This window comes from Macrotis lagotis, chromosome 1 (genome assembly GCF_037893015.1).
Source record: "Macrotis lagotis isolate mMagLag1 chromosome 1, bilby.v1.9.chrom.fasta, whole genome shotgun sequence".
NCBI classification, from domain to species: domain Eukaryota; kingdom Metazoa; phylum Chordata; class Mammalia; order Peramelemorphia; family Peramelidae; genus Macrotis; species Macrotis lagotis.
In genome coordinates, this window is record NC_133658.1 from 533,146,233 (window position 1) to 533,156,072 (window position 9,840).

At 40.7% G+C, this 9,840-nt stretch overlaps 1 pseudogene; it reads left to right on the forward strand.

The window, feature by feature from the left end:
• Positions 1-8,994: 8,994 nt before the first annotated feature.
• Positions 8,995-9,540, forward strand: LOC141521001 (proline-rich protein 3-like; annotated as a pseudogene).
• The last annotated feature ends 300 nt before the right edge of the window (positions 9,541-9,840 follow it).

Below are 9,840 nucleotides of genomic sequence, written 5' to 3' on the forward strand. Positions count from 1 at the left end.
ATGTTTAAATTTCCTTTAGTAATTACTCATTCTTGATATTTTATAATGGCAATGACAAAATTCCATGTGCTCTGTATGAGGAAAATATGAAACTTACAAGTGTAGAAATTGCAAAATGTTGATATTTTTGCTTTAATTTGTTGAGACTATTTTGAGTAGTTCTAAAGAAAGAAAAATGAACAAATGGCTACAGAATCTTTATTATTCCTGGGATCTAGAAGTTAAGATTAAATATCAATATAAAAGAAGAGACATTTTAAATCATGTACCAGAAAATGTGACTTTTATTTGGGGTATTTGCAAACTTTCAAGAGGTATGCTGTCTTTTGCTCTTTGTTGGTACACCACATTTACAAGAAAATTGTTAAATTTAAGTATTGGAATAAGGAAATATTATAATATTTCTCTTCCTGACTGTAGACTAAAAATTGTTAACACATTTGGATTAATTATAAACTTCAAAGACAGAGAAAAGTAGCCCTTTGAAAATTAGCACTCAATCATTTTAAATGCTTTTTAGATAGTCACAATTTGCATATGAAAGTCAGAATACATTATTTGTACTTCAAATTTCAGAGTTTGGAAAGTAGCTAACAGTTTCAAAAAGAAAATAAAGAGATATTCATTGAAAAACAATAGCATTCTCCATCTCAAACTTTCTCACTGACCGAGTTCTTGTTGACTTCTATCAAGTCATATTTGAATCTCTATGAAAGATGATTTATAAGAGATATCTTAGACTGTGAACCATCAAATAAATTTAGGCAGAGACATAAATAAATATGATCTTCTTATTATATTGTACTTTTTGTTCAGCATGATGCAGGGGGGAAAATGTTGGATTAAAAGTCAGAGATGGGGGAGGAGCCAAGATGGCAAGGAGAGCAGATCATGTCTTAGGCATTCTTTCATAAATCTTTGAAACTAAGGACTTTAACTAAATTTTTAAGAGACAGAACCCAAAGAGGGACCCAGTGAGTTAGTTCTCCTATTCAAGGTAACCTGAAGAGAGCAGAAAGGCTCTGTTCCCTGGGGTTGGAGGGGTGGCCTGCCAGAGCAAAAGAACTTCAGCCTTCTGGAGGCAGGCCCAGGGCACTGGCAGCTGAGGCTCACAGCAGTGGGGGAATTTCCTGAGCTATACCCTGGTGAGCACCGGGCACAAATTGGGGGAATAGCAGGAGGACCTCTGCCAGAGTGAGCATCTGAAGCACAGCCCTCAGGACATACAACAAACAGCATGGCCACTGCATTCCAGGTCCAGGAAACATAAGCAGGCAAAGCCAGTAAGCAGGAGCACCCAGGGCATGAGCCCATTGAGCTGAGGGAGGGGAGTGAAGAGAGACTGTCAAGTTCTGTACCTTGCCCCTGGAACAGGACTCTGGGGCTCTAAACACATTCAGAACCTGATCACGGTCCAGGCCCCCCCTTAGAACAGCAGGGGCCGCCTCCACCTCAGCCCCGTCACAGAGTGAGGTGCATATGGTCATTCACAGACCAGGAGGAAGGACAGAGCCTCAAACACTAAGACCCATGAGGTAGTGGCCAAAAAGCTCAGGAAGCACACCCAAAACAGGCTTTGGCTGGGAAAATGAGCAAGCAGAGAAAAATGAGGAACACCATTGAGAAATACATTATCTAGGATCCCAAGAAGGATCAATATTCTCAGTCTGAGGATGAGGAAACAGAAGCTCCTGCATCTAAAGACTCCAAGAAAAATAGAAATTGGGCTCAGGCTATGACAGAGCTCAAAAAAGACTTTGAAAACCAAATGAGGGAATTAGAAGAAAAACTGGGAAAAGAAAGGAGAGAGAGATACAGGAAAAACATGAAAATGAAGTCAGCAGCCTAGTCAAGGAAATCCAAAAAACTACTGAAGAAAATAGCATGCTAAAAACTAGCTCAGGTCAAATTGATAAAACAATTCAAAAAGTTAATGAGGAGAAGAATGCTATAAAAAAGCAAAATTAGCCATATGGAAAAAGAGATAAGACCACTCTCTGAGGAAACCAAATCTTTCAGACAAAGAATAGAACTCAGGGAGATTGATGAATTTATGAGAAATCAGGACTCATTACATCAAAACCAAAAAAATTAAAAAATAGAGGAAAATGTGAAACATCTCTTTGAAAAATCAACTGATATGGAAAACAGATTTAGGAAAGATAATTTAAAAATTATTAGAATACCTGAAAATCATGATCAGGAAAAGAGCCTTGACATCATTTTCAAAGAATTACTACAGGAAAATTGCCCTGAGAAAAATAGAAATGGAGAGAATCCACCGATCCACCCGAGAAAGAGATCTCCCAAAAAACAACCCCTAGGAATATTACAGCCAAGTTCCAGAACTCCCAAGTAAAAGAGAAAATATTACAAGCAGCCAGAAGGACACAATTCAAATATCATGGAGCTGCAGTCAGGATCACACAGGACTTAGCAGCAACTACATTAAAAGCTCGTAGGGTTTGAAATATAATATACTGGAAGGCAAAAGAGCTTGGAATGCAACCAAGAATCAACTACCCAGCAAAAATGAATGTCCTCTTCCAGGGCAAAAGATGGACTTTCAATGAACCAGGGGAATTTCAAATATTCCTGTTGGAATGGCAAGAGCTGAACAGAAGGTTTGATCTTCAAATACAGGACTCAGGTGAAGTATGGAGATTGGAGGAGACAGGGAAAATATGAGGGACTGAATGATGATGAACTGCATGTATTGCTGCATAGAAAAATGACACTGATAATACTCATATGAACCTTCTCAGTTAATAGAGCAGGCAGAAAGAGCTCTTATAGTTGAAGCACAAGAGAAACATGAATTTGAAGATAAAATATGGTGTAAAACTGGAGTCAATAGAAAAAAGGGAAATGCAATGGGAGAAAGATAAAGGAGAGAGGGAATAGGCCAAGATATATCATATGATAAGATTTTTCTTTATTACAATGACCTATTGCAATGATATGGAAAGGGGGAAGGCAAGGGGGAATGAGGGAATCGTTGCTCTCCTCAGAGGTGGCTAAGAGAGGAAACAACAAATATACTCAAAGGGGTATAGACTTCTGTAGTAAGAAGGAGAGAAGCAGGACAGGGGGAAGGGGGTTTGTGAGCAATAGAGGAGAGGATGGACAAAGGGGGGAGAGTGGTCAGATATAACACATTTTCTTTTTTACTTCTTGCAAGGGGCTGGGATTGGATGACCTGTCTGGGACCATAGGGCCAGGTGGATGCTGGGCATGAGTGGTAGTAGGGGTCTTGGGGCCTCTTGGCCCCAGGACCAGGAGTCCTGCACTACTCAGCTATGCTACAGCAGAGTCAGAGTGAAAAGAGAGAGAAAATATTGTACAAGGGAGTGGAGAAATATGAAAGGAGAGAGTTGCGATCAACAATGGCAATGATGGAAAAATATGGAAGTAACTTTTGTGATGGACTTATCATAAAGAATGTGATCCACCCACCACAGAGTTCTTGGTGTTGGAACAAAGACTGAAGCACTTTTTTTGTTATTATTATTTTGAGGGGGGGTTGCAGGGCAAATGGCACTGGGTGGCCTGCCTGGGGCCAAATAGCAGGGTAATCATTGGGTGTCTGATGCCTGATTTGGACCTGGGTGCTCCTGGATCAAGGGCCAATGCTCTGTCCACCACCTAACCACCCCTACTATTATTACTATTTTATTTTGTTTTGGGTCTTTTTTTCCTTGCTTTTGGTTTTTGCAGGGCAGTGGGGTTCCGGTGACTTGCATGTCACAGGGCTGGGTGATTTTTGGGTGTATGGGGCCGGATATGGGCTCAGGTGCTCCTGGCTCCAGGACTGGTGCTCCATCCATTGTCCTACCTGGCCATACCTACAATTATGACTATTATTTTTTTAATTTTAATTTTTTTCTCTCCCCTTTACTTTATTGCTCAAATGAGTCTATTTTTGGGGGGGAGGGGTATTTTGTTTAGTCTTAAACAAAAATATTTTATTTATCTATAAAAATCATTATTTGTACAAAATGAGAATAAATATTATATATTTTTTTTTAAAAATTAGAGATAGGGGCAACTAGGTGGCACAGTGGACAGAGCACTGGCCCTGGAGTCAGGAGTACCTGAGTTCAAACCCGAGATCAGACACTTAATAATTACCTAGCTTACCTTGGGATAAGCCAGTTAACCCCATTTGCCTTGGAAAATCCTAAAAAAATAAAGTTAGAGATGAGGGTTGGAGCCAACCTGACAGAATAAAGGCAGGGACTCACTGACATTCTCCCCCAAACCCCTCCATATACCTATAATAATGACTCTAAACAAATTCTAATGTGGCAGGACCCACAAAAAGACTGAGCGAAAAAATTTTCCAAGGTATGAGAACATGGAAGATACATGGAAAGGGTCTTTTGCACTGCATTTAGAAAGAACCCTCAATGCTGTCCTGTCCACAGCAAAGAAAACTGACCCAGTCAAGAAGGAACAGATTGGAGGGTGCCTGGATCAATGGTAGTAGTGGCAGCTTCCAGACTTCACAACCCAGGGATTGATAGGGACAATAGATAGAAGATCAGCAGAAAAATCCTGCTCCCTGGGGTGAGAGTAGAGCACAGTCCAATGAAATCCTTAGCAGCATAGCCCAGTAGAGCAGGGGCAGCCATGGAATCCATTGTGCAAGTGCTTCCAGAGCGTTCAGCCAATATAGAGTAAGTGGGTTAAAAGGAGACCACAGGGGTGTTCCATTAATATCCCTGAGGTAGGATTCTGTTGCTTTGCCCAAACTCAGTTCTGGCTCACAATCAGGGGTTTCAGTGCCAGAAAAAAGGAGTAAAAGCACAGCAGGGTTCACTGTTTTAGTGGAGCAAGGATTCGCCTTACAATTTCAGGATAGAGGAGCATGCTTGTGGTTACTTACATGCCAGAGCACAAGTCAGAGGATTAGTCACAGCCTCTGATAAGATTGGAAAAATTAAAAACTTGCAGGTCCCTGGAGTTATCTCTGAAAAGAGCTGCAAAAAATACTCAAAAACTTGGTACAGTGTAGTGTGTCATTCACTATGGAAGCAGAGATCCAATTTAACACACAATGAAAATTAACACAGAAATTGTGGAATGAGAAAAAAAAATTTCAACTATGGAAAATTACTTAGTCATATGGAAAATCAAAATTCCCACTCAATATAAGATAAAAAAAATTCTAGGTTCTGCATCCAAAGCCTCCAACAAAAATATGACTTGGTCCCAGGTCATGGAAAAGGCCAAAATATATTTTTGTTTCCTTCCTTTTTTATTTATTTATTCTTATTTTGTACAAATGACTTTTTATACATTACTAAATTATTCTTGTTTGAATAAGTAAATATAATACCCCCCAAAAAATGGACCCACATGAGCAATAAAGTGAAGGAGAGAGAAAAAAATTAGAAATTAAATTAAAATAATACTACTACTACTACTACTACTAATAGTAATAATAATAATAATAATAATAATAATAATAATAATAATAATAATAATAATAATAGTGACCAGGTGGTGAAGTGAATGGAGCACTAGCCCTGGAACCAAGAACACCTGAGCCCCAATCTGGCCCCAGACATCCAACAATCACCCAGCTGTGTGACCACAGGCAAGCCACCCTAAACCCATTGCCCTGCACAAATAAAAAAAAAGACAAAAATAAAATAAAATAGCAATAATAATAACAACAACAATAATAATAATAACAACAACAACAACAACAACAACAATAATAATAATAATAATAATAATAATAATAATAATAATAATAATAATGGTGGCCAGGTGGTGGACAGAGCACCAGCCCTCAAGCCAGGAGCACCCAGGGCCAAATCCGGCCTCAGACACCCAACAATCTCCCAGCTGTGCGGCCCCAGGCAAGCCACCCAGTTGCATTCGCCCTGCAACTGCCCCACAAAATAATAGTAATGAAAAATATGCTTCAGTCTGTGTTCCAACACCTCCAACTTTGTAATGGGTGGAACACATTCTTTATGATAAGTCCATCACAAAAGCTACTTCCATATTTTTACACTGTTGCCATTGCTGAATTGCTGATCCCAACTCCCTCCATTTGTACTTCTCTACTACTACTATATTTTCCCCTCTGTTTTCACTCTGTCTCTGCTTTAGGGTAGCTGAGTGGCACAGCACACAAATCCCCAGCCCTGGCCCCCACGAGGCTTTGAGCCCACATAACACCCCTCTGACCCAGAATCCACCTGGCCCTATGGTCTTGGACAGGTCCTCCAATCCCAGCCCCTTGCAAGAAATAAAAAAGAAAATGTGTTATATCTGACAGCTTGCCCCCATGGTCCATCCTTTCCTCCATTACTCACATCCTCCCTTTCCGCCTGTCCCTTTTCTCTCTTTCTTACTCCAGATGTCTATACCCCATTGAGTATATTTGCTGTTTCCTCTCCTAGCCACCTCTGATGAGAGCAAAGATTCCCTCATTCCCCCTTGCCTTCCCCCGCTTCCATATCATTGTAATAGCTCATTGTAATAAAAAATCTTATTATATGAAATATCAAAGCCTATTTCACCTCTCCTTTTTCTTTCTCCCATTACATTTCCCTTTCAGCCATTGATTCCATTTTGACACCACATTATATCTTCAAATTTAGTTCTCTCCTGTGCTTCATCTATAAAAGCTCCTTCTACCTGCTCTTTTAAATGAGAAGGTTCATATGAGTATTATCAGTATCATTTTTCCATGGAGGAATACATGTAGTTCATCATCATTAAGTCCCTCATATTTTCCCCTTCTCCTCCACTCTCTATGCTTCACGTGAGTCCTGTATTTGAAGATCAAACCATCTGTTCACCTCTGGCCACTCCAACAGGAACATTTGAAATTCCCCTGGTTCATTGAGATTCCATCTTTTTCCCTGGAAGAGGATGTTCAGTTTTGCTGGGTAGTTGATTCTCATTTGCATTCTGAGATCTTTTCCCTCCCAGAATATTATATTCCAAGCCCTATGAGCTTTTAATTTAGTTGATGGTAAGTCCTGTGTGATCCTGACTGTGGCTCCATGATATTTTAATTATGTCCTTCTGGCTGCTTATAATATTTTCTCTTTGACTTGGGAGATCTGGAACCTCGCTATAATATTCCTGGGGGTTGTTTATTTTTGGATCTCTTTCTTGGGGTGATCAGTGGATTCTCTCAGTTTCTATTTTGCCTTCTACTTCTAGGATATCAGGGCAATTTCCCTGTAGTAATTCTTTGAAAATGATGTCAAGGCTCTTTACCTGATCATGACTTTCTGGTATTCCAATAATTTTCAGATTATCTTTCCTAAATCTGTTTTCCAGATTAGTTGTTTTCTCAATGAGATGTTTCACATTTTCTTCTAATTTCTCATTCTTTTGATTTTGAAGTATTGTGTCCTAATTTCTCATAAAATCAGCAGCCTCCCATAGTTCCATTCTACATCTGAAAGATTTGTTTTCCTCAGAGAACTTTCTTATCTCTTTTCCATCTGGCCAATTCTGCTTTTTAAAGCATTGTTCTCCCCAATAATTTTTTGAACTGTTTTATACAATTGACCTTTGCTGGTTTTTAACATGTTATTTTCTTTGGCATATTTTTGAATCAACTTGACTATGCTGCTGATTTCCTTTCCATGTTTTTCCTGCATCTCCCTCATTTCTTTTCCCAATTTTTCTTCTATCTCCCTCACTTGATTTTCAAAGTCTTTTTTGAGCTCTGTCATAGCCTGAGCCCAATTTCTGTTTTTCTTGGAGTATTTAGATGCAGGAGCTTCTATTTTCTCATCTTCAGACTGAGTATATTGATCCTTCTTGGGATCATTTGGCAAAGCATTTCTCAATGGTGTTCCTCTTTTTTCTCTGCTTTCTCATTTCTCTAGCCTGTACCTGGTTTGGGCGGTGTTTCCTGAGCTTTTGAGTATTATAGGGGCACCCCCCCCACAAGGATGTCCATGTGTGAGGCTCCATCTGCCCTCCTAGTCTTTGAATGACCATAAGTGCACCCCTCTGCCATGGGGCTGAAGTGTGGGAGGCCCTGCTGTTCTATGGGGGACCTGGACTGTGATCAGGATTTGAATGTGGTCAGAGGACCAGAGTCCTGTTCCAGGGGCAGAGGATAGACCTCAGCCTTATCTCTCCACTCCCCTCCTTAAGTTCATAACTAATGCCTTAGGGGCCCTTAATTACCTTCTGGATCCAGCTGCTTCCAGTTACTGGATCTGGGCTACTGCCTGCAAGCTGCTTGCTGAGTACCCTGAGGGTTTGGTTTCACATGCTAGCTCTGGCAGAGGACCCCCGCTGATCCCCCCAAATTGTGCCCTGTGCTCATGGAGTGTAGCTCAGGAAACTGCCCCCTTGGACTGCTTCTGGTAGGCTGAAGTTTCTTTGCTTTGGAGGGCTACCCCTCCAACCCTGTAGACTGAGACTTTCTGCTCTTTTCCAGGTTTCCTTGGACTGGAGAACTGCCTCTCTGGATCCCTCTGTGGATTCTGTCTCTCGTAAATTTGGTTAGAGTCCTTAGTTTATGCATTTTGAGAAAGAGCACCTAAGAGAACATCCTCTCCTCTCACTGTCTTGCCTCCGCCCCACCCCCAAGAAAAACTTTTTGATAAGTAAGGAGCATAGAGGAAAATTTGGGAAGAAAAATGAAATTAATGAGGTAAAATCATGATAACTCAGTCAGTAATTAGGTGAGATACAAAAAATACTGAAGAAAATAACAAACCAGATTACATCAAATGGGAAAGAAATGCTTCAAAAACCCAATAAGGGGGGCAGCTAGGTGGTGCAGTGGATTGAACACTGGCCCTGGATTCAGGAGTACCTGAGTTCAAATCCGGCCCCAGACACTTAATAATTACCTAGCTCTGTGGCATTGGGCAAGCCACTTAACCCCATTTTCCTTGGAAAAACCTAAAAAAAACAAAAAAAAACAAAAAAGAAATCCAATAAGAAGAATGACCTTAAAGTAGAATTGAGATTCTTATCTCTATCATTTAACTGGCCATTATGCCCAAAAAGGGGTAGCAGTGACCACTGGATCCCAAGGAGAGCGGAGATGAGGGTAGTGTATACCAGGTCAGTCCACCCAGTCTCATGTGCCCTCCACCCATAGTCAATGGGAAATTTGGTAGACTTGATTCTGGCTTCCCCTGAAGACCTTGGAATTTAAGAGTACTAGATATTCCATCATTCCTTAGCCTCCTTCTTCCTTTCTGAGTAGGATGCAAAGTGAGAGGAGCTCCTAGTCCTGACCATATCTACATAGCAATTGAGCCTTTGAGGATCCAGACCCTAAGTGGGGAACAGGCTATGGGGAACATACCAGGAGGAATGTTCCTCTGAATGGTTGGAGAAACCTTGGAAAGGGCAGTAGTTACCAGCCATCTAAGAAAAACCTGTGGCCTAAGAATGAGCCTCTATTCAAACATGGAGTCCAGAAAAATGCTAGAAAAGATAAATCCAACCATCCTGTTTATAGACACTTCTCACTGCCACTATGAGAATCTTTGTTTTTTCTACCGTCAAGGGGTAGATGAATGTCCATTGTAAGGTGCAGGTCTTCCACCAATCAAAATCCAGTACACATATCCTGGAAATTCATTGCCCTGTACTTTCTTGAATTCTCTGCAGTGGTTCTACCCAATAATTCTGTCCAGGCAACCTGAGCCTGACCTTCTCCTTCCCCTCCCCCAGGGGCATGAGAAGATAGGTGGGAGGGGGCCTAATTTGGAGCAGAGGAATGGTAGAGGAAATTTTTTCAAAAAAATAATATTATTTTATTGAAAATTTTGGTTTTTAACACCAGTGTCCCTTTCCAGCTACAGCCTTCCCTAATCTGGCTTGAAACAA